Source organism: Pelodiscus sinensis, chromosome 20, assembly GCF_049634645.1.
Source record: "Pelodiscus sinensis isolate JC-2024 chromosome 20, ASM4963464v1, whole genome shotgun sequence".
NCBI lineage: Eukaryota > Metazoa > Chordata > Testudines > Trionychidae > Pelodiscus > Pelodiscus sinensis.
Genome location: NC_134730.1, coordinates 24798013 through 24822618, shown reverse-complemented (window position 1 = coordinate 24822618; position 24606 = coordinate 24798013). Strand labels below are relative to the sequence as shown.

General features: G+C 45.6%; 1 long non-coding RNA gene across 2 annotated transcripts in view; it reads right to left on the bottom strand.

Moving 5' to 3' along the window:
* Nucleotides 1-24606, bottom strand: part of LOC142819174 (uncharacterized) — a 66679-nt gene that overhangs the window by 24713 nt on the left and 17360 nt on the right. Inside the window, exon 3 of one of the 2 annotated variants that reach the window (XR_012896975.1) lies at nt 15227-15300. The exons of the other annotated variant lie outside the window; for it this stretch is intronic. This is a non-coding gene — a long non-coding RNA (uncharacterized LOC142819174). The remainder of the gene's footprint in view (nt 1-15226; nt 15301-24606) is intronic. 2 annotated transcript variants of the gene reach the window in all.

The window sequence follows — 24606 nt, the reverse complement described above, 5'->3', positions numbered from 1 at the left end:
CCGCCGGAGCCCCTCCGCGGCTTTGAAAGCCTCGGGGGAAGCCGGCAGGGGGGCATCCCAGGCGCGCCTGGGCTGCCCCCCCACCGGCTTCCCCCGAGGCTTTCAAAGCTGCTGCGGCTTTGCTCCCGGTGCCTCTAGTCTGCTGGGGACCATCTCCAGCAGACCAGGGACACCGAGAGCAAAGGAGGCGGAGGGGCGCTGGGGTATAAGATGAAATCCTATCTTTTAATTAAAAAGATAGGGGGTCGTCTTATACGCCCAGTCGCCCTATACGCCGGAAAATACGGTATTTAGACATGATTCTTTAAAAAAAAAACGCTTTTTCAAAAGAACCATTCTTCCTCAAAAAAATTAGGTGTGCAGGGTTCTGTCGAGAAAGGGGTTTTTTTTCCCCAAAAGAACCACGTCTAAACTGTTTTCTTTAAAAAAAAATGCTTATGAAAAAGCTTTCGGAAGAAGATATTCATCTTCTGTGCAGGCTCAATCAACGATATTTAGAGATTCATTTCAAAATGCACTGCAATTCCATCTTGGTACGATTGTCCTCCTGGGATTGTGTGTGACAGTCCTCATTCTCAGCCCTAGCCAATTTTCACTTCACCAACATACATCCACAATTTGCTCTGTCCCCTTCACCTTAGCAGATGTTGCAGTCTGTATGTTGGAAGAGCGGCTGAGGCCTTTCTACACTCATGGACAGAAAACATGGCAGCCCATGGCGATGACACAGTGTGGACCCTTCTTCAGGGTTGACCCACACTGACTCCCCATGTGGCAAAGCGGGGCTGAGAACTTGCCCTTTGAATGAATGTCCTACAAGATGAGTAACCTTGACTTCTGGTAGCTGTAACAAGGAGTGGCACACAGAAGTATTGGTAAGGGACCACTTTTTATTTCTGGGTCCCTGACACAAGACATACAATCAGGGAAGATTACCACATAGCTGGCTTTCACTCATGGCAGGGGTTAATATTCACTGATTGTAAAGGTAACCATTAGCAGTACAGATTAAACCTCTCTGATTTAGCACCCACAGATGCCTGACCACAGATTTTGCCAGATGAGAGAAGTCCGGATTACAGCGGTCCAACCTGTAGCATCCTGAGGCTACATCTAGACTGCATCCCTCTGTCAACAGAGTGATGCAAATCAAGCACATCGAAACTGCTAATGAACAGGGATTTAAATATCCCACACTTCATTAGCATAAACATGGTCACCACTTTTTTTTTTTAAACGGAATTTTTTCTAAAAAAAAACCGGCTGTCAAAACACAGATCTGTTGAAAATAAAGCCTTTTTTGACAGATCCTGTATTCCTCAAAAAATAAGATTTACAGGATCTGTTGAAAAAGGCTAGACTGCCGGGTTTTTTGGTGTGTTTTTTTTTTCAAAAAAACCTCCGTTTCGAAAAAAAGTGGCAGCCATGTTTATTTAAATATTTAAATCCCAGCTTCATTAGCAATTTCAATGGGCCTAATCTACACCTCTCTGTTCACAGAGATGTGTAGTCTAGACACAACCTGAGAGAGAGTAACTTTAAGAGAGACAGTAGGGGTACGTCTAGACGACATGGCTCCGTTGACGGAGCCATGTAGATTTGTTTGTTCAGCAAAGGGAAATGAAGCTGCAATTTAAATAATTGTGGCTTCATTTAAATTTAAATGGCTGCCCCACTCTGCCAATCAGCTGTTTGTCAGCAGATCGGGGCAGTCTGGACGCTCCCCTGTCGACATGAAAGCCCTTTATCGACCTCCCCGGTAAACCTCATCCTACAAGGCATAACGGGGAGGTTGATAAAGAGCTTTCAGGTCGGTGCGGGAGCGTCCAGACTAGCGTGCTGATCCGACAAACAGCTGATCAGCTGTTTGTCGGCACAGCGCAGCAGCCATTTAAATTTAAATGAAGCCGCGATTATTTAAATTGCGGCTTCATTTCCCTCTGCCGATCAGCCTAATCTACATGGCTCCATTAATGGAGCCATGTAGTTTAGACACACCCTAGAATTTTTGAAGCAGCACCAAGTGTGAATTTCTTTCTGTCTTACTGAAGAACTTGAAGAGCCAAATATGAATATTTCTGAATCTGTGTTTCCAACATCTCCTATGTTTGGTGATTTAATGTCACCACGGCTGTGTCCAGACTCAGGGGTTTTTTCGGGAAAAGTAGCCTTTTTCCGAAAAAACTTCCCCTGCGTCCAGACTCAAGCCGCGTTCTTTCGAAATTAAATCGAAAGAATGCGGCTTTTCTTTCAATGGCGGTAAACCTCATTTCACGAGGAAGAACGCCTTCTTTCAAAAGTTCCTCTTTCGAAAGAAGGCGTTCTTCAATGTAAATAGGGCTTCTTCAAAAGAGAGCATCCAGACTCACTGGATGCTTTCTTTCGAAAAAGCAAGCCGCTTTTTCAAAAGTTCAACGTGCAGTCTAGACGCTCTCTTTCGAAAGAGGCTCTTTCGAAAGTATCTTTCGAAAGCGCCTCTTTCAAAAGAGGCTTGCAGTCTAGACACAGCCCACTTGTGTTACATAACATTGACCCTAAAAAAACGTGGCAACAAACAGTGCACCGTGGTGGTGTTCATGTTGAGACATAAATTAAATTGCATGGGGTCTGGCTGGTAGATACGCCAGAATTAGGATGGAAATCAAGCTGAACTAAACACCCCAGCTTCATTAGCAGCCAGTAAGCCTGACATAGCTGACCTTGCATGTTAAAGCATTTTGCATTTCAGAGTTCAGGCAGGCAGGCAATTCATAATGTTAATACTGCAGAACTACCGTGATGCCTAGTGATACTAGTTCTGCCCAGACTTTTAAAATAAATAGATGGTGTTTGAGTGCCACTGAATTTATTGTTCTAACTGACTCTCTTTTGGAATGGAAAAGAGAGCAGTGGGTGACAGCCATTTGAGCTGGTGAACTGTAAATGGGTCATACAGAAACCATTTTTGCTGTTGAGAAATACAATGAGATGCTGAAAATTTGAAAAAAAAATGGAGTCTGAAAACCTGAGTGTGCATGGCTAGTGACAGACTTTGTCAAGCCCCAGGCTAGGTGTGGGGAGCTCAGCTCAAGGCCCACCCAGAAAAAGTGGAGTTTTGGGTGGAAGAGCTGGGGCTGGGGCCTAGCTTCCTCCACCCAAACCTCAGCGTTGCCTGGACCGCAGTGCGAGGGCTCCAGTGGTGATTTAAAGGGCCAGAGGTACTAGATGCTGCTGTTGCCATAGTAACAGTGGTAGAGGCCTGGAGCTCCAGGCCCTTTAAAATCCCCAGGCCCCTTTGCCCCACATTGGCCACCCTGGGTGTATGCAAGTTTCATAGATTTTTAACAGCATATGTGTTTAGGACAAGCCAAAATAAAAATAATTCGTGCTCACGCTTCCAGGACACATCACTACAGAGTTAATGAATGATTCTTCTCCACCCCTCTTTCCAACATTCAGCATTGCACTATAGATTCTATTTGTGTGTGCGTGTTTGCAGTCTTCTGAAGCATTAGCAATAGGCACAAGTAGTCTTGGAGACTCATTGATCTAACCTAGGACGGCGTACTCCACACACCTGTTTGGGGGCGTGGTGGAATTCCACTGGCATTGCATTCCAGTTTGTTGTGAACTCTTGAACTAGTCCTGAAGGGGAGATATGCACCATATCAAAGTCACAAGCATATAAAAAGAGGAGAAGACGAGAGCAACCCCAGAAGCTGTTCGGCCTCATCTAGTTACCCTTGTTGTCTCACATGCTTTTTAACACCTGGAGTCTGCAGAGTGGATTGGTGTGCTGAGTAATGTGAAAAAAAACCCACACAAATGAAACTAATTGTCAACTGTTAAGTCATGTGGTTCCGAAACACCATGGCTTGTATGGAGCCAGCAATGAGACTCTCACAATGATTCTTGGAAGGCAGAATCAAAGTGCACACATAGCTAAGGATGGAGATGTTCCTCTGTGCTCACTGCACAGATGACATGGAATATCTGGTGAGAAATCTAGTTTAAAATAAGGCACATCTACATAGAAAGTTCCCAAATTAATAATGACCATCAAATAATACATGTTAATTTAAGGGGGGAAGGAATCCAGCCACATTCCCATATCATTAAGGTAATACAACAGGTCATGCCAGCAATATTTTGAAGTGGAAACTGATGTACAGCATCAAACTGACTGTTATATCTACACATTGTAATTTTTCTGGCCACTAACCAATATGCTTCAGGAGTATGGGCGTTGTTCTATCCTGCATATGTGACCCACAATACATGGGGTAAATTAAGGAAGCATTTTAAGCTAGCTCAGTCTACATATCTGGGATACGTTATTATCCTCACAGTTGTGGACACTGAGAAATTATGTACTATCCAGGTGTACTATCCTGCAGCTTCCAATCACATTATCTACCATTGGTATTCTGTGTCTAAGGCAGAAACTAGTTCTTATTTGTGTAAAATGTATCTTATGTTCCATACCTGCTATGGAAGTCAGCAGGTTTGCTCTAAGGTTTGCTCAGTTTTGAAGGGCAGAAAGATATTTCTTTGGAGTAGTTTGGCCGGACTTAGACATTTGTTAATATATTCTCCATAAAAGCATGGCAGAATTGTGGACCTTTTGAACCAGAGTATAACTGAAGCAAATATCGGAACATCTCCAGATACATCATGGTAATATGTAAATCTCCAGACACGCCATTTTCCCTGTAAGGTGAATGCTTGGCCAGCCACCCAGGAGAGATTCAAATGCCACCCAGACAATTAGCAGAGTGTCCACACCCTCCGCAGCCAGTAGCATGTGTTGGTGGTGCCCATCTGCACATGCCTCGGTGCACATAACAAAATGTATTCTGCACACGGATGGAAAAAGTAAGAGGCAACATTGCTGTGCAGTCATTTAAATTAAACGGTGCGCTGTCACTTCCATGGCAGAACAGAAACCTGAGCCTGCCCATGTTGTACTTTGCATGAGAGGCCCCCAAATCAAACACTAACCATGTCTGACATGCAAAGCAAACACGGCTTTCCAGTGTGTTTGTTGCAACAAGTGGGGCGACAAGCTGAGAAGAGGGATCTGTGCATTTGGAAACCTATAAGCAATGTGCCAGGCATATGATTAATGAAGGAGCCGACCTGGAATAGCCCACCTCCGCGAGAGGTGGCAACCCAAGGAATTTATCATGAAAAACTGTAAAACGGAACGTTAAAGCAGACGCTGGGTTAAAATATACAATGAAAAGTTAATTTGTTTTCATCTGCCGGTTACATTCCAAAAAATCTGAAGTTTGTTTTTAACTCTTGAGCTAGCTCTGCTGAGGAGATATGCACCATATACCCTCAGTGGCCCTTACATACAGGGCTGCAACAAGATGTTTGCCAGAGGCTTGAACTCTGACTAGCAACCCCTCCCCGCTTCCCACTCCCCACCATTTCAACCTTTTATATTTGAAAGTGAATTCAGGATGGGTGAAAACATGCTGAACTAATACACTCTAAATTCTGCAGACTGTCAATCCACCCAACAGGTAAAGCGGGTAGCAGTTCCCCTCTTGTCCTTTGAATTATATCATGGAAAAGGCCAAGTGATGGGTGTCATTTAAAAAGGATTGGATGAAGGCTTGACTAGTCATTTACCAGGTTTTTCTTTTTTGGTTTTGTTGGCGGCATTTGCCCTTAATCGTGCCCACACAGAACATAATATATTTTCGTGCCCATGAATTGGCATGTTATGGGATAGGAAGGCAGGTTCTCTCACGGATCAGTAACTGTTGAAGAGGTAGGAAACAAAGAGAACAGGAATAAATGGTCAGTTTTCAAAATGGAGAAAGGTATATATTGATGTTCCCTTCGTGGTCTATACTGGGATCATACATATTCATAAACATATTCATAAATTATCTGGAAATAGGGGTAAACAGTGAGGTGGCAAAATTTGCAAAACGTATACAATTACTCAAGATAGTTAAGTGCAAAGCAGATTGCAAAGAGTTGCAAAGGAATCTCACAAAAGAGGGTGAGTGGGCAACAAAATGGTAGATGAAATTCAACGCTGATAAATACAAAGTAATGGACACTGAAAAACATAATCCAAACCATGCATACAAAATGATGGGGATCTAAATTAGATGTTACCATTCACGAAAGAGATCTTGGAATCATTATGGATAGTTCTCTGCAAACATCTGCTCAACGTGCAGTGGCAGACAAAAAAGCTAAGGCCATGTCTTCATTCCATGGAAGATCAATGTTCCCACGATCGATCTTCCAGAGTTTGATTGATCAAGTCTAGTTAAGACTTGCTTAATTGAACTCAGAGGGTGCCCCAAAGAGTGTCCAGTACTCCTGCTCTTGCCAGGAGTAAAAGAAATTGACAGGAGCATTTGCTCCTGTTGGCCTCCCATTGTGGGGGTGCCACCAAGGTAAGCAGATTCCAGCTACGTATTCTGCGTAGCTGGAGTTGCATAACTTAAGCTGAGCTGCCAAGTATAATGTAGACCAAGCCTAAGAGAATGTTAGGAACCATTTGGAAAAGGATAGATAATATGATAGACAATATCATAAAACCTCTATATAAAAATCCATGATATAACCACCGCTTGAAAACAGCATGCTGATGTGATCACTCCATCTCAATAAAGCAATATTGGAATTGGAAAAAGTACAGGGTCAAGCAGCTGACATGAGTGAGGGTATGGAACAGAATCCATACGAAGACAGAATAAAAAGACTGGGGGTATGTCTACACTACCCCGCTAGTTCAAACTAGCGGGGTAATGTAGGCATACCGCACTTGCAAATGAAGCCCGGGATTTGAATTTCCCGGGCTTCATTTGCATAAGTGGGGAGCCGCCATTTTTAAATCCCCGCTCGTTCGAACCCCGTGCCACATGGCTACATGCAGCACGAACTAGGTAGTTCGGACTAGGCTTCCTAGTTAGAACTACCGTTACTCCTCGTGGAACGAGGTATACCGGTAGTTCGGAATAGGAATCCTAGTCCGAACTACCTAGTTCGAGCCCCGTGTAGCCGCGCTGCACTGGGTTCGAACCAGCGGGGTTGTAAAAATGGCGGCTCCCCGCTTATGCAAATGAAGCCCGGGAAATTCAAATCCCGGGCTTCATTTGCAAGTGCGGTATGCCTACATTACCCCGCTAGTTCGAACTAGCGGGGTAGTGTAGACATACCCATATTTAGCTGGATTTTTGCCATGATAGTACTTATGTGGGTGCATATATAGTCCACAAGGTGTACAGATAGTTTGGAATAGCTAGCTAGTTCGAACTATCTAGCCCGTACCGCATATAGCTGCGCGGCACGGGGTTCGCACTAGCCGGCTTTTAAAAATGGCGGCTCCGGCTTTATGCTAATGAAGCCCGGGAAATTCAAATTCCGGGCTTCATTAGCAAGTTCGGTATGCATACATTACCCCGCTAGTTCGAACTAGCGGGGTAGTGTAGACATACCCTGAGGGTGTTGTGTGCCTCTGACTGACCTGTGCATGGAGAATGATGCCCGTGGAGACCTAGAAGACAATGTGTTGTGTGACCAGAAGCTTGTGGAACCAGGGAGCACTTCCACACCCCCAGGTACTCCCAGGAAACATCACAGCCACACAATATTGTTGACACTCCCCGGGCATGATTCTCCATTAATCTGATCTCTATGATTACACTTACTCACATGTGAAGTAAGTGTGAAATGATGCTCTTCTGATTGGGTAGCGTTTTTACACCCAGTTTGCTCTGGTGGGAGAAATAACACAATATCAAGCTCCTGACCTCTTAACTCAGTAAGACCTTGGCACAGCCTACAACCTGGGAAGGATTATCATAGGGTCAATATAGAATCTTTGTACACTAGAACTAGAAGGGACCTCAGGAGGTCATTGAGTCCAGTCCCCTGCCTATATGGTAGGACCCAATACTGTCTAGACCATCCCTGATAGTTGTCTATCTAACCTGCTCTTCAATATCTCCAGGGATGGAGATTCTACAACCTCCCTTGGCAACTTAATCCAGTGTTTCACCACCCTGACAGGTAGGAACTTTTTCCTAATGTCCAACCTAAACCTCCCTTGCTGCAGTTTAAGCCCATTGCTTCTTGTCCTATCCTCAGAGGTTCAGGAGAACAATTTTTCTCCCTCCTCCTTATGACACCCTTTTAAATACCTGAAAATCGCTATCCTGTCCCCTGTCAGTCTTCTCCTTTCCAAACTAAACAAGCCCAATTCTTTCAGTCTTCCTTCATAGGTCATGTTCTCTAGACCTTTAATCATTCTTCTTGCTCTTCTCTAGCCCTTCTCCAATTTCTCCACATCTTTCTTGAAATGTGGTGCCCAGAACTGGACATAACACACCAACTGAGGCCTAATCATTGCAGGGTAGAGCAGAAGAGTGACTTCTCGTGTCTTGCTCACAACACTCCCTGTTACTGCATCCCAGAATCATGTTTGATTTTTTTGCAACAGCAACACACTGTTGACTCATATTTAGCTTGTGGTCCACTATGACCCCTAGATTCCTTTTTGCTGTACTCCTCCCTAGACAGTCGCTTCCCATTCTGTATGTGTGAGACTGATTGTTCCTTCCTAAGTGGAGCACTTCTTGGGTTGTTCTAACATTCCAGTTAGGAATCTTGAAATGATAGCCACAGGATACAATAATTATTTCCATCCAGTTCTATAGACATATGGTTGGCAAACCAGAGCAGCATGATCATTAGGAATGACTGAGCTTTCTCCTCCTACCAGCAGGCAGCATCAAGACCCTGGGCAATAGGGTGGAGGTGGATTGGCTCCAGGGCCCCACAAGGGGAGGGGCCTCAGATAGAAGGGGTGGGACTAGAAGCAGCCTGTCTGGGCACTGGTAGTGATCTCAAGGGCCCGGGGCCCTGGTCAATAGCAGGGGCCCAAAACTCCAAGCCTTTTAAAATCACTGAGTCCCAATGGTGTCTTCTCCTCCCCCCACCATTGGCGTTCTTCACTCCGAAAACTCAGAATATTGGAATTTTTTTCCCTTGTTCTTCCAGATCCTCATCCCAAACTCATGTAAACAACTGGAAAGACTCTCACTTTCCACAGCTTTGGATCACACCTTTGTCCATGATTAAAATCCCAGTTCAGCAAAGTGTGGAGACTAACCTTAAGCTGGTGCTGAAAGACATCCCTATGCAAAGCATCACGTAAGCGCAGGCTCATTGGCCTTAAGGAGAGTGACTCACACATAACTGAAGATGGAAGGTAACTGCTTTGGGTTACAATCACATTGTCGGTTTGAATATAAAAATGAAAGAAAGAGAAGTCAGGTGAAAACTAGAGAGATGGATAGATGATAGATTGAAAGAGAGATACCTGGCACTGCATATCAACAGCTGTACGGGCTGACCCTGTCATCCTGAAATATGCAAGACACCCTTTTGCTTGCATGTGAATTTCACCTTTGAGAGGACAACAGGGAATCCTAGTATTTTGTCATCTGGGTGGGCTCAAAAAGTCTGATATCCATTAGGGCCCAACATTTAGCCGAACCAAAAGATTAATTCTCTTGCAGGAACTTGGGCAAACCAAGAGCAGCTGAAAGTTAATCAAGCCCTGATCCTCTCAATCCTTCTAATCACAGCCAGCTGCTGCTTAAACCTAGGCGGAGCAACATCCCCAGGGCAATCCTACTGACGGTGGGAGGGGAGTGACTCCGAGGCAGCTCCTTGGACTTTAGAAGGGCATTACAAAGTTAATAAAATAAGAGTTAATGCCTTCAATCAAGGAGCTGTGGAACGGCTTTGGGAAGTTCCAAAGCTCCCAATATTAATCTCTTCCCGCCTTCTCAGCGGCCTGTTCCTGGGAGGCATGTGATTTGTAATAAAATATTTGCTCATAACCAAGTTTCCTCCTGGAGTGTACATAGTCTATGAAATGGTTGACACTTGGAAGTTTAGGGTTTTTTCCCTTGCATTCCAAGTATCTCTATATTTAAAAAAAAAAAACACTAACTGTGCCAGTGTAATTTATATTGGCTGGATAATTGTGTCTTCAAATACTTTTAAGGTACCAACGGCTTGTTGGCCATGTCATCCTCTCCATCTAAAATTGTGCCTTGTTTAACAAATTCGTTATTTGAACACCCTCAGACTGGTGAGTTTTTCAGAGGTTTTGATGTGATTTTTAACTGTGTGGCTTCCCATTAGGAAGTCTGTCTTAAGTACTAATATAACCCCGCTTTATTGAAGTATATGAGCACTTTGCTATCTTTAACATACAAAATGGGAAGTGACAGTCTAAGAAGGAGCACTGCAGAAAGGGATGTAGGGGTCATAGTGGACCACAAGTTAAATATGAGACAACAATGTGACAGCATTGAAAAAAAAGCAAATATTCTGAGATGTATTAACCAAAGTGTTGTGAGAAATAATGCAATAATTCTTCTCCTCTACGCTGCACTGATTAAGCCTCAGCTGGTGTGTTGTGTCCAGTTCTAGGCATCACATTTCAGGAAAGATGTGGAAAAGTTGGGGAAGGTCCAGAGAAGAGCAACAAAAATGATCAATGGTCTAGAAAACATGAGCTATGAGGGAAGATTGAAAGAACAGGGTTTGTTTAGTCTGGAAAAGAGAAGACTGAGAGGTGACAACTGCTATCATGTAACTAAACATTTGTTACAAAGCAGAGGGAGATACAAGAAGCAATGGGAACTTAGGTTGGACAATAGGAAAACGTCCTTACTGACAGAGTGATTAAAGCACCAGAATAAATTGCTGAGGGAGGTTGTAGAATCTCCATCACAGGAGATTTTTGAGAGCAGGTTAGACAAACATCTGTCAGGGATGATTTAGATGGTGCTTGGTCCTGCCATGAGTACAGGGAACTGGACTTGATGGCCTCTCGGAGTCCCTTTCAGTTCTAGTAGTCTATGATTCTATTTACCCTCACAAGACCATTGTGAAGTGGGGCAGTGCTATTACCCCAATTTACAGATGGGAAACTGAGGCATAGAGAAGTTAAATGACTTTCCCCAGGTGGAGGAGCACAGAATTGTACCCTGGTGTCCCACGTGCTAGAATAACATCTTATCACTGGCATGTCCTTTCCTTCTTACATCCAGGTTGGCATCCATTTTAATGGTAGGCCTCTCTGTTACAACTAAGGACTACTATGATAAAGAGGGTTCTAGAACAGAAGACTAAGTAGGAGACTAAAACATCATTAACCACAATTAGAGTGAAGCCCTAGTCAGGACTACAGAATTAGGCCACAATACCACAGGAATTTAGTAAATTGCATTAGGATGCTCATCTTCATTGTGACCTATGAATGCTATTGTACTTCCACAGAGGTGAAGAAAAGCTGTGCTGTTGTTGTCGTGACATTGCTTCTTAAATACTACTGCATTATACCAAAGGAGCTTTGTTTCTTGCCGGAATCTCACGGACTGCAAGTGTTTCTTAGCAACATTTGTCTGTCGTCGTACAACATAGAATCCTAGTGTTGGAAGAGACCTCAAGAGACCATCAATTCCAACCCTCTGCTCACAGTAGGATCAATCCCAACTCAATCAACCCAGCCAGGGCTTTGTCAAGCCAGGACTTAAAAACCCCTATGGATGGAGATTCCACCCCTTCCCTAGGCAACCCATTCCAGTGCTTCACCACTCTGCTGGTGAAATAAAAGGAAGAGCTGACCTGGAAGCTGGAAATTGAACCCAGTCAACTGCTTAGAAGACATCCCTGTTAACCACTACACACCAGGGCTCCCTAAATTCCATTCACTCATTACATAAATTACTACCTAGTTCACCATTTGTATGCGACCATGTAGCGGTCTCTGGGTGGAGGGAGGCCAAGCCGCCTTGCTACTTTGCACTCCGACTGGCGGGTAGGCCTGTCAGGCCCTGCTACCGGGTTGACCCACCAGGGTCTAAGGGCTCTGACCTACAGCCTGTCCAAGTATCAGCCCGTGAGCCCTGGCACTAGCTCAGGGTGACGCAAGCAAAAGTCCAGGGGCTCAGGCCGGTGCTCCAGCTGAGAAATAGTTCACTGACCCAGGCCCTGGGTCTGGGCGGGGCGATGAACAGTTTGAAGGCTCAGACCTGGCTGCAGGTGATGCAAACAGTATATAAGGCCCTGCCCTGGATCAGGACAGGGCAACAGGCAAACAGTACAAACAGTTACACAGTTTAAAGCTCAGGACGGTCTGCAGACTGAGTGGGGGTGGGGAATGAGGGGAGAGACAGGTCTCCTTCTTTGGCGGAGAGCTGACAAGCACAGGGAAAACCCGCCAACCCGCTCCACTGTGTCCCTGCCCAGAGCCCTAACAGTGGCAGCACACGCCACTGTGTCCGTGAGGATGCTGGCTGCAACACGCCGACCAGGTCACTAGGTCAGTGGGGATCCTGGTTGCAACGCACTGCCCAGTTGACCTCCTGATCCTTTATTCAGCTCTGGTGAGGCCACAGCTGTAGTATTGTGTCCAGGTATGGGCCCCCAATTACAGAAAGGATGTGGATGCATTGGAGAGGGTCTAGTGGAGGGCGACCAAAATGATTATGGGGCTGGAGCATATGACCTATGAGGAGAGGCTGAGGGAGTTGGGTCTGTTTAGTCTGCGGAAGAGAAGAGTGAGGGGGGATTTGATAGCAGCCTTCAACTTCCTGAAGGGAGGTTCCAAAGAGGATGGAGAGAGGCTGTTCACAGTAGTGAGGGATGGCAGAACAAGGAGCAATGGTCTCAAGTTGTGGTGGGAGATGTCCAAGTTGGATATTAGGAAAAACTATTTCACTAAGAGGGTGGTGAAGCACTGGAATGAGTTCCCTAGGGAAGTAGTGGAGTCTCCATCCCTAGAGGTATTTAAGTCTCGGCTTGACAAAGCCCTGGCTGGGTTGATTTAGTTGGGATTGGTCCTGCCTAGAGCAGGGGGCTGGACTTGATGGCCTTCTGAGGTCTCTTCCAGCTCTATGGTTCTATGATTCTATATCCTCAGCTGACCCAATGTTGGCAATCCCTGCGCTACTTCCCAGTTCCCCCTGGGAACATACCTGGCTTGGCCTCTGCTTCTCAGGGTCCATTGGGGGCACTGGTGCTATCAGCATGTCCATGGGTTCCGGGTCCAGATCCATCAGAGGTCCAGGTGATGCAGTACTGTCTCCTGGGCCCAGCAGAGGATCTGGCCAAGCAAGCCAGTCTTCTGGGCCTGGCAGCAATCATGGTGGCTGGGCCAGTCTTCTGGGCCTGGCAGTGGCCCAGGTGGTCCATTCCAGTCTTCCCTCTTATGGCGGGACAGCCTCGCATTCCTTCTCAGGAGCTCGGGGAGAGCATCTGGCTTGCTCGGCTGCTGGGCTCCAACTGAGCTCTCAGCCCCTGCTTTTATATTCCCAGCCCCACCTTTCTGCTTCCTGTGGGTGGGCCTGGGTTGCTCTGGCACCGCCCACTGAGGGATCTTAGAGAGTCCTTCCCCTTCCAGGTCAGAAGGAGGCCACACTGAGTCAGTACAGACCCAAAAAAGGGCAATGTTTTTTGGAGTTTTGTTTTTAATAAAAAGTTAGTGATTCCATTAAAAGTAATGCAGTTTAATTTAACTCTCTGCCTTACACATAACATTTCTGAACAAAATTCTCGTAATACAATTTGTGGTCAGCAGTTTTCTATCACTATTTATTATTTTTGCCATGGCAAATACTTTCCTTAATATTTGGTTTTCTAAAGAGGGTTCCACCATTCAGCGTTTAAGGTACATACATTCCTACATGCAAAAAAAACAGCATGCTGGACATACCACAGCTTTTTAACTTTTTTTTCCGAGCACAAGAAATGTCAGAAATTTAAACCAATGTTTTATATATATGTGCCCAAGATGTCATCACAGGACAAACACCCTTCTGATTCCATAAGCTGTTTTTCTACTTCCAAATGACTTTGCAAGACAATTCATGTTCGGAAGATAATCTTGATCTTTTTTTATAAATCAGGAGACATTTTTTAACTTTTAATTATTTTTTTGTTTGCTTTTCATTTTAAAATTGTTTGCTCCACTTGAGAAGTTTTAAACTAGGCTAGTAAACCACTAACACATCATACCAATGATGTGTTAGCAAATACCTAAGCCAGAATGACCTTAGATGTTTTTTTCCCATCTCTACCTGCTGTAATTTTCTATCATATAATTGGGATTCTTTAACATGTAATTAAAGGGATGATACAAAACCTATTTAAAATGGAGACATCTGGTTTATTATTCTGGATTTACCAATTTCAGTCTAATAACCGGACCGTTTGAGCCCTGGGAAAGGGGAGTGATAGGGTAATGTCTCCCCCATCCCTATGTATATTGCAATGGTTTCTGTAGTACAGATCTGTCTTGCTGTACATCTACTGTAATATTATTCCCAGCGGTGCTGATTTCTAGAGGTTAGACATCTGGAAATGACATTGTGGTGAAGAATCATCAGGATTTCTGGTGCCGGGCTTTAGGCAGTAGTTCTATCCATAAGCCAATCATCCGTCAAGTTCCCCGTGCTCTTCCTGGGCAGTTATAAAATGAGGTTCCCAAGGTGCAAACGTTTTTGTACAGCCTCAGCAGACAATCTGAATGGAGAGGGGAACGTATCCAAACGCTTGCCTTTTATCAATGGAGCAATTTAGAATGATGAATGGAGGGGCCATGGGGGTGCTGCTTAAGACTAAATGCTAATATTAAGAGCAGGCCCGCCGATGTGGGGAAGGGAACAATTTTCCTGGGGACCAGTGATTCAAAGGGGCCCATCGCTGCCAGAACTTGATGCGGTGTGCTGCGAGCAGTGGCAAGGGCTGGGGGGAGGCGGTGCTGCAGTCAACTCCGCCCCTTCCTCCAAAGGCCCCTCCCCTTCTGGGGCACAGAGCAGGGCCCCCTGTCTTGCCCAGGGATCTGGTGCAGCTGCCAGCCCCGCTGATTCAGAGTGCTTCATATCTCCTTTACTTAGTTCTGTCCTTAAATTACATTCCTGTATTAGCTCCCCTGGCATCAGCTAAGCGCTGCATGCTCTCACCCCATCCAGCTAAACACTCGAGCGTTTGCTTAAAATTAAGCCTTGATTGTATGAGCACGACTCACATCCGTAACTTTTTAAGCCCATGGTTAAGTGCTTCTCTGGCACAGGGCCACCGTTCGGGATCTGAGGCCTACATTAATGTGTCCTGAGGTGCTAACGCCCACCAACTGACAAGGAGAAGGCACTCAGCTTCGTCGGGGGGGGGGGGGACTCCTCAAACCACTCACCTCAGCCCTCATCAACGGATCCCGATTTCCATCCAAGGCGCCGTTTGGATCCACGGATCACGAAAGACAGGAAACTAAGAGGCAATGAGAAGTATGTAGGCTGGATTCCCTGGCTCGTTCTGCCCACTTGGTGTTGCTCAGATGGCACAGCCTAGCTGTCCAGGAATGGAGAGGAGAGATTTCCCTTTGTGTAGGGCAGTGGTTTTCAAAGGACGGGTTGTGACGCAGGACTGGGGGGTGGAATGTCAGGCCCTGGGTCTCCATGCTGCAGGGGGATCAGGTGAGCAGAGGGTGGTGGGGGGGCAAAGGAAGCTGCCTGCCTGTCCTGGCACCACAGAAACAGCCAGTGGCAGGCCTGGCTCCTAGATGAGTGGGAGACTCCATGCACTGCCCCTGCCCTGAGCACTGGGAACCTGCTGATGGTTGCTTCTGGGGGGCAGCATGGTCTGCAGTGCCAGGACAGGCAGGAAGCTGCCTTAGCCCCCCCGCTGCACTACTGACTGGGAGCCGCTCAAAGTAAGTCCTTCCTGCCACAGCCCTGACCCCCTCCCCCACCCAAAAAAACACCCTCCTATACTCTAAGGCTCTCATTCTCAGCCCCACCCTGGAGCCCACACTCCACTCAAATTATGTAGGGTTGCGGACATCAACAATTTCTTCAACTGGGTCATGAGAGAAAAAGTTTGAAATCCGCTGGGCTGTGTCTAGACTGGCAAGTTTTTCCACAAAATCATCTGCTTTTGCAGAAAAACTTGCCAGCTGTCTACACTGGCCACTTGAATTTCCAGAAGAGCACTGATGATCTCATGTAAGATTGTCAGTGCTTTTCCGGAAATACTATGCTACTCCTGTTCGGGCAAAAGTCTTTTTCCGAAAGACTTTTGCGCAAAAGGGCCAGTGTAGACAGCACAGTACTGTTTTCCGCAAAAAAGCCCCAATTGCGAAAATGGCGATCGGGGCTTTTTTGCGGAAAACCGCGTCTAGATTGGCCACGGACGCTTTTTCACAAAAAGTGCTTTTGCGGAAAAGCATCCGTGCCAATCTAGACGTGTTTTTCCAAAAATGCTTTTAACGGAAAACTTTTCCGTTAAAAGTATTTTTGGAAAATCATGCCAGTGTAGACATAGCCCTGGTGCAGGAGCTGTCTCGGCAGTATAAAAGGATCCATGTTACAGCTGGCCACAGTCACTTTTACTGGGGCTGGCAGCTAAATCAGGGCATGCTAACCAGCTCCCTGCTGCAGCCAAGCCAACACCCACGAGGTGCTCAGCTGAGAGTGAGCGACTCCCGCCCAGCCCCGCAAGATGACACGGGTTATGCAGTGTGAACCTTCTGTGAGACAGTGAGATCAGATGGAAAAGTTTAACACTAACTTTTGCAATGTCTTGATGCCAATCTTTCACAGCATGAAGGGGAGGGGGAGAGGGAAAAAAAAGCTGAACATCCTTACAATATAAAACATCTTGCTTTTTTAATAATCCCATGCGGTATGTTTTCACTTTAGCAATAATTGTATTTTCTTTGTGAGTATTTTATTTAACAACATTGCAGGGCCAAGCTAATCTGTTCCATGTGTGGAGAAGACTAGCAAAGTGCTGGGGGGGGGGGGGGGAGGGAAGATGACTGTCTTTTGCAGGCTGCTGTCATTTGCAGAGGCAGCATAACACCCTGAATCACTCACAGTGCAGAGCCAGGCACCTACCCCGGGTCCTTTGGTGTTTTGCGGCATCTGTAACCACCTGGGGATCGCAGGTGTTTTACAAGTTTGGTTTGAATTTAGGACAGAAGCACATGACAGCTCTCAAGGAAGATTGCAAAAAAAAAAAAAAAAAGGTTTGATGAAAGTTGGTCGCCCTAGGAGGTCTGTAGTAGTTTGTTTGTATTTACATTACGGTTTTGAGATCAAGTACGTCCTGTGCAAAGTCATAGGCATGGGAGGTAGCTTCTCTGAACTTTATGTTCTTTCCATTCGTGCATCTTCACATTTGCATTGCATGGGTGAATGAGAAATATGCTGTATTCGAGAGCAATAATACAGGTTGAACCTCTCTAGTCCGGCACCTTCTGCTCCGGCAACATCTGTGGTCTGGCGTGATTTTAGTTAGCCAGATTCCCACGTATCATGGGTGTGGCCAAGTTTCTGCAGTTCTGTAAAGTTAGTTTACAGCCACCAGTGCTGGCTCTTAGGCTATATCTAGACTGCAAGCCTCTTTCGAAAGAGGCTTTTTCAAAAGATACTTTCGAAAAAGCTTCTGTCGAAGAAGAGCATCTAGACTGCAACCTCTTCTTTCGAAAAAGTGAGCCACTTTTTCGAAAGAGAGCACCCAAGCAGTCTGGATGCTCTCTTTTGAAAAAGCCCTGTTTGCATTCAAGAACGCCTTTTTTCGAAAGAGCACTTTCGAAAAAAGGTGTTCTTCCTCGTGAAACGAGGAGTACCACCGTCGAAAGAAAATCTGCGTTCTTTCGATTTAATTTCAAAAGAACACGGCTGGAGTGTAGATGCAGGTGAAGTTTTTTCAAAAAAAGGCTACTTTTTTCGAAAAAACCCTGCAGTCTAGACACAGCCTTAGGGTCCTGTGCTGTTGTTTAGCAATTAATTTACTCTTAAATGTCTTCGAAGAGCCCAGTAAGCAGTGGAAGTGCTGGTAATGCTGCTAGATAATACTGACCTCCCTGGGTCCAGAAAATTCTCTGGTTCAGCACTGGTCAGGTCCTGAGGGAGCCAGACTAGAAAGATTCAACCTGCAGTTCTCTGTACTTTATGATGGTTCGTAGCTCGTGATCTTAGCAGTACACTTTATGGACATCTAGGGCCAGATTCTGGTGGACTTTGCTTGCTTAGCACATAGCGTTGCCAGGCCTGGTTGAAAAGGCCTGTCAGCACTGCTGGTGGGGCCATTAAAAGCCCAGTCAGAGGCACAGTGAGGCCCAGGCAGGCTTCCTGTCTGTCCTGGCTCCACACAGCTCCCAGAAGTGGCCAGTATGTCTGACTTCTAGGTGCAGGGACCTCCAGTGGGGCTCTGTGTGCTGCCCCCATCCTGAACACTGGCTCTGCAGCTCCCATTGGTCGGAAACTGTGGGCAATGGGAGCTGTGAGGGACAGTGTCTTGTGGATGTGGGCAGTGAACGGAGACACCTCCCTGCACTTCTGCCTCAGAGCTGGACATATCGTCTGCTTCTGAGAGCTGCCTGAGGTAAGTGTTCCCAGAGCATGCACCCTAGATTCCTTTCTGCACCCCGAACTTCTCATCCCTGTCCACCCAAGAGCCCGTACCTCTGCACCCAAACCCTGAGCTCCAAACTGTAATCTTGCAAGTAGGAATAAGAGATCCTCCGGAAAAGGGCTGTATTCCGGAGGATCACGCCAGTCTAGACGCTTTTTTCCGGCTTTTCCCCAAGCCGGAAAAAAAGTGGCAGACATGTTTATTTAAATCTGCGGGGGATATTTAAATCCCCCGCGGATTTCCCTATTCTGACTTACCTGCTTTGCATGACTATTCCGTTTTATGGGGCCAGTGTAGACGTAGCCTGAGAGTTTCAGGAGTCAAAGTAAGAAGACATCCAGCTTGACAGTATTTCGACATTATACTGAAATAACTGTGTAGGCGTGGACTCAGTTATTTTGAAATAACAGTAGCTATTTCGCAATGATGTTGATGTGCAGATATACTTTAAGGCTATGTCTACACTTGCAGCTTCTTGCACCAGAAATATGCAAATAAGGCTAGGCAAGAAATCTCGATGTGCCTCATTTGCATACCTAATGAGCCGCCATTTTTGCAGAAGAGGCTCTTGCTCCAGAAGGAGCTGTCTACACTTCCCCTTCATGCGCAAGAAAAACCCTCTTGCGCAATGCCGTCCTTCCTGAAAAATAATCAGCGTAACGTCATTGCACAAGAGGATTTTTGTTGCGCAAGAAGGGGCAGTGTAGACAGCTCCTTCTGGCGCAAGAGCCTCTTCTGCAAAAATGGTGGCTCATTTGGTATGCAAATGAGGCTCGGCAATATTCCACACTTAGCCTCATTTGCATATTTCTGGTGCAAGAAGCCGCGAGTGTAGACATAGCCTAAGTGAAGTTAAAATCTGAGACTGCAGGGGTGGGATAGGCAGAATGTACTTACCCAAGATGAAATTTTGCTTCGTCAGTCTGTTTGATACCTCTGCTCTTGTGGAAAGTCTTAGACTTGAAAATATAGTACATCTGGCTCTGACTCTTAACCATTATATGCCCTGGAAAGGTAATGAGTTTTGGTTTTGGTTTTGGTCTGGTGTTTGGGTGTGGTGAGAGAAAGGAATTCAAAAATTCTCAACAGAAAGGGGATTTCACTGCAAAAATATTCTAGCTGCTTAAAGCAGATCAGGAATTAGGAATACTTACCCTTTGCTCCCTATTCTCCTTCTCCTGGTAGTCGTGTAGTGAGGCAGTGCCTGATAAATTTGTTGATTATATAGAGATGCAATTTTTCACAAGGATATCGCAGTCACCTGCAAGCAATAGAAGGGTTTTTTTTCTGGCACATTCAAAGTCTGATGTTTTGTTTGGGTAGATTATCCATTCGTTCTCTTTATAATGTGAATAGCTACAGATATAAGCATTGTATATACTTCACATGATATATAGGTTGAATGGATAATCTATACAGAGTAGTTATTAATGGTTCACAATTCTGCTGGAAAGGTATAACAAGTGGGTTTCCGCAGGGGTCTGTTTTGGGACTGGCTCTCTTCAATATCTTCATCAACGATTTAGATATTGGCATAGTAAGTACGATTATTAAGTTTGCAGATGATACCAAGCTGGGAGGGATTGCGACTGCTTTGGAGGACAGGGTCATAATTCAAAATGATCTGGACAAATTGGAGAAATGGTCTGAGGTAAACAGGACGAAGTTTAATAAAGACAAATGCAAAGTGCTCTACTTAGGAAGGAACAATCAGTTTCACACATACAGAATGGGAAGAAAAGTGTAGGAAGGAGTATGGCAGAAAGGGATCCAGGGGTTATAGTGGACCACAAGCTGAATATGAGACAGCGGTGTGATTCTGTGGCAAAAAACGCCAACATGATTCTAGGATGCATTAACAGGTGTGCTGTGAGCAAGACACAAGAAGTCATTCTTCCGCTCTACTCTGCGCTGGTTAGGCCTCAATTGGAGTATTGTGTCCAGTTCTGGGTACCACATTTCAAGAAAGATGTGGAGAAATTGGAGAAGGTCCAGAGAAGAGCAATGAGAATTATTAAAAGTCTAGAGAACATGACCTATGAAGGAAGGCTGAAGGAATTGGGTTTGCTTAGTTTGGAAAAGAGAAGATTGATGGGGGACATGATAACAGTTTTCAGGTATCTGAAAGGGTGTCATAAGGAGGAGGGAGAAAACTTGCTCATCTTGGCTTCTGAGGATAGAACAAGAAGCAATGGGCTTAAACTGCAGCAAGGGAGGTTTAGGTTGGACATTAGGAAAAAGTTCCTAACTGTCAGGGTGGTCAAACACTGGAATAAATTGCCCAGGGAGGTTGTGGAATCTCCATCTGTGAAGATATTTAAGAGTAGGTCAGATAAATGCCTATCAGGGATGGTCTAGACAGTGTTTGGTCCTGCCATGAGGGCAGGGGACTGGACTTGATGACCTCTCGAGGTTCCTTCTAGTTCTAGTATTCTATGATAGAACTAGAAGGGAAAAAAACTTCGAATATTCGCATAAAAATTTGGTGCCAGATTCTCAGGCAGTGTCAATTTATGCTATTACATTGACATGCATGGAGCTATGTGGATTTCCACCAGAGAATGATATGGTCTCCTAATCCCACTTTGTTTCTTCTTGAATCATAGAGATTGGGGGGGTCCGAAAATGTGGTGTTGCCACCGGCAGCCCTTCCTGGTGCCTCACAGCATAGGCCCTTTTGAGAACCAAGCCTCTGGGAATGGAGCCACACACTGTAGATGGCAGATCATTTTCTTAAGAAATGGAAAAATGGGGAAATCCTGGAAAATTCAAGTCTGTGAGAGAGGGTTGTCCTTTTGCAGAAGGGGATCTAGCTTCTCCCAAATGTTGCTGGGAGCTCCAAGCATGTACAACAGCGACAACTTTGCATATGTCTACACTGCAGAGTTTTTCCAGAAAAACAGCCTTTTTCTGGAAAAACTATACTTAGGTCCACATTGCTATTGCATTCTTTTCACAGAAAGTCGAAATAACAGAGGAGGTTTACTGACGGCGCTAAACCTCATTCTACAAGGAAGAAGACTTTTTCCAAAAAATCTTTCTCGGAAAAAGCGTGTGTGGACATGAAAGAGAGAGTTTTTTTGAAAGAAGAGGCTTCCAGGAAAAAGTACAGGTGCCCTGGTGGCCACTCCGTCTGCAGTAATCACAACTGAAATGCGAGATAGAGTCCAATAATGTGGATGCTATCTTTCGAAAAAGCACATCACTTTTCGTTGCACTTCTGCTATGTGGATGTTCTCTTTCGAAAGAAGTTTTTTTGGAAGATCTCTTCCAGAAAAGCTTCTTCTGAAAGATGTCTGCAGTCTAGACATAGCCGTAGGTGGAAATGGATTTATTACTGTAGCCAGGCCTACCATTGGTGAGGGAGACAAAGGAGAAACTGCCCTGGGACCCATCAAGACAAAATGGCCCAGAATTCCCAGCTGCCACTTCTGCTAATGGCTCTTTAAATTTCTTCTGGAGTGCTGCATGGCATGCTCAGGGCAGGATTGGGTGCTGGGGACAGAGAGGGGTTCTGTCCCAGCCTCACCTCTTCCACCTGATGCCCCGCCTCTTCTCGAAGTGTGTAGTAGGTTCCCTCTCCCTTCCTGCTTAGGGCCCCAGCAACACTGTTGGCCCCGCTAACAGTGTAACTATGTATATCGATAACTACATGAAGAAGAAAGCACCCAGCAATCAGGAAATTCCAGAGGGGAGACAGTTTAATCTTCTTTTAAAAAATCAGAATAATTGCCTTGCTAGTGCCATTGCAATGCGAGTTTTCCAATTTGCCTTCTAACTCCAATGCGAGAGATTTTTTTCATCTCACATTTCACACATCATTTATTCTGCCTCCTTGCCCAAAGAGCGGCCCCTGCACAAGGGCAGAAGAGACATTCTAATTTATTTACTGCCCATCTACTTGTCTCTTGTCTGGGTGGCAGAAAGCCAACCTGGGTGCAAGTTCACACAGCACACAGTCAAACTGTGGAACTCCTTGCCAGAGGAGGCTGTGAAGGCTAGGACTAGAACAGAGTTTAAAAAAGAGCTAGATAAATTCATGGAGGTTAGGTCCATAAAAGGCTATTAGCCAGGGGGTAAGGAATGGTCCCTGGCCTTTGTTTGTCAAAGGCTGGAGAAGGATGGCAGGAGAAAAATCGCTTGATCATTGTCTTCGGTCCACCCTCTCTGGGGTACCTGGCACTGGCCACTGTCAGCAGACAGGATACTGGGCTGGATGGACCTTTGGTCTGACCCAGTACGGCCGTTCTTATGTTGTAAGTCCAAGGATTCAGATTGTACATTGAAGCTTGCCCAGTGGATGCTAGCTCTGTGGAGCATGCCTGACGAATTATTGTTGTGCTGGGTGCTTTTGTTTGCTTTCTTTCCTTTTCATGTAGTGTTGCTTGTTCACTTGAGATGGCATCATGGGGCTGCCCCCCCGCATCAACCCGGTGCAGGGGAGTCACTGGTCGCACTCCCCGGCCACAACCAGATGTGACGCTCCACCAGCAGGTAAAACAGAAGGTTTATCAGACAACAGGGATGCAGCATGGCACAGACGTGGCAGCGCAGGAACCAGAAACAGTCGCTACCATCCATCTTGAGGAGCGGGCCCTCAGAGTTAGGGCTTGGTTTTTGTCCTGCATCCCAAGCCAGCTCAGACTGCCGCACTCCCTGCAGACTGGTCCCAACCCCGGCCCCCCAACCAGGCTCCTCCTCGAGCCTTTGTCTTCCTTCCCCAAGCAAAACATGTCACCTGGTCCCACCCCCTTCCTGGGCTCAGATTACAAAGAGCATCAGGTTACCACACTCACCATTTCCATCGCTAGCTAGCTATTCCCGGGAAACTGAGGCACACACATGGGGTTACTATAGGACAGTAGAACTCGCATACATCATAACAAGGGGCATGTCTACACTAGGGAGTTATTTCGAAATAACTCATTTCGAAATGATAGCTCCCAAAATGACTATTTTGAAATAAGCTTATTCCCCAAGCAAAGCAGGAGTTATTATTTCAAAATAACAAGGGGAGCAAAAAGAGCAGCTACCTCAGGGCCCCGTGATTGAAAAAGACTCGGGGCTCCTAGCTACCTCAGCAGTGGCCAGTAGCCCCAGGCTCTTCAAAATGCCACAGGAGTCCCAGGACTCTCAGCTTCTACCCTGGGGCTCCAGGCCACCAGCAGTAAATGACAGACCAAGGGAGGAGTCTACCTCCAGCCCCATCCCTTCCATTCAAGAGCTGCCCTCTTCCTTCCTCCCCCCTCCCCGCCAAGGATTTTCTCACCTTGACACTAGAACTGGCTGAAAAATTCCAGTGTCCAACACAGACATAAAATAACCTCTCTGCATCTAGTCAGGATCCCCCTTCTTATGTAGCTGAAGATCACATTAGCTGACCTCCAAATCTTTTTCAGAGTCCCGAGTGATCCGTTGATGTCCTCCAGTCCCAATATCTGCCAGTGGATATTTACAGGCACCCAAGGCACGAGGTTATGTCTCTGACCACCTTGGCTGATAGCCAATGATGGATATATCCTCCAGGAACGTATCTAATTCCTTTTTGAACCCAGTTACACTTTTGGCCTTCATATCATTCGCTGGCAATGAGTTCCACATGTCGACTGTGTGCGGTGTGAAGAAATACTCCTTTATCTTCATTTTAAATCTGGTGCCTATTAATTTTATCGGGTTCGCCCCTTGTTTCTTGTATTATTTGAAAGCCTAAAAACACTTCCTTATTCACTTTCTCTGCATCATTCCTCATTGTAAACACCTCTGTCCGAACCCCCTTTCAGTCGTCTCTTTTCTAAGATGAACGTTCAGTCTTTTTAATCCTTGCTCATGTGGAAGCTGTTCCATACACCCTCTCATAATTTCTGTGGCTCTCCTCTGAATATGTTCTAATTCTAATACATCTTTCTTGAGATGGAATGCATAGCACTGCCTTATGCTACTTTCTGTCTTATTATCTCTTTCTTTCATGGTGGTTCCTAACACTTCATTTGCTTTTTTTGACTGGCACTGCCTATTGAGCAGATGTTTTCAGAGACCAATCCACAATGACCACACAATCTCTTTCATGAGTGGGAACAGCTAATTTAGACCTCATTGTTTTTTATGTATAGCTGGGGCTGTGTTTGCAAATGTTTGTTACTTTGTATTTATCAACAC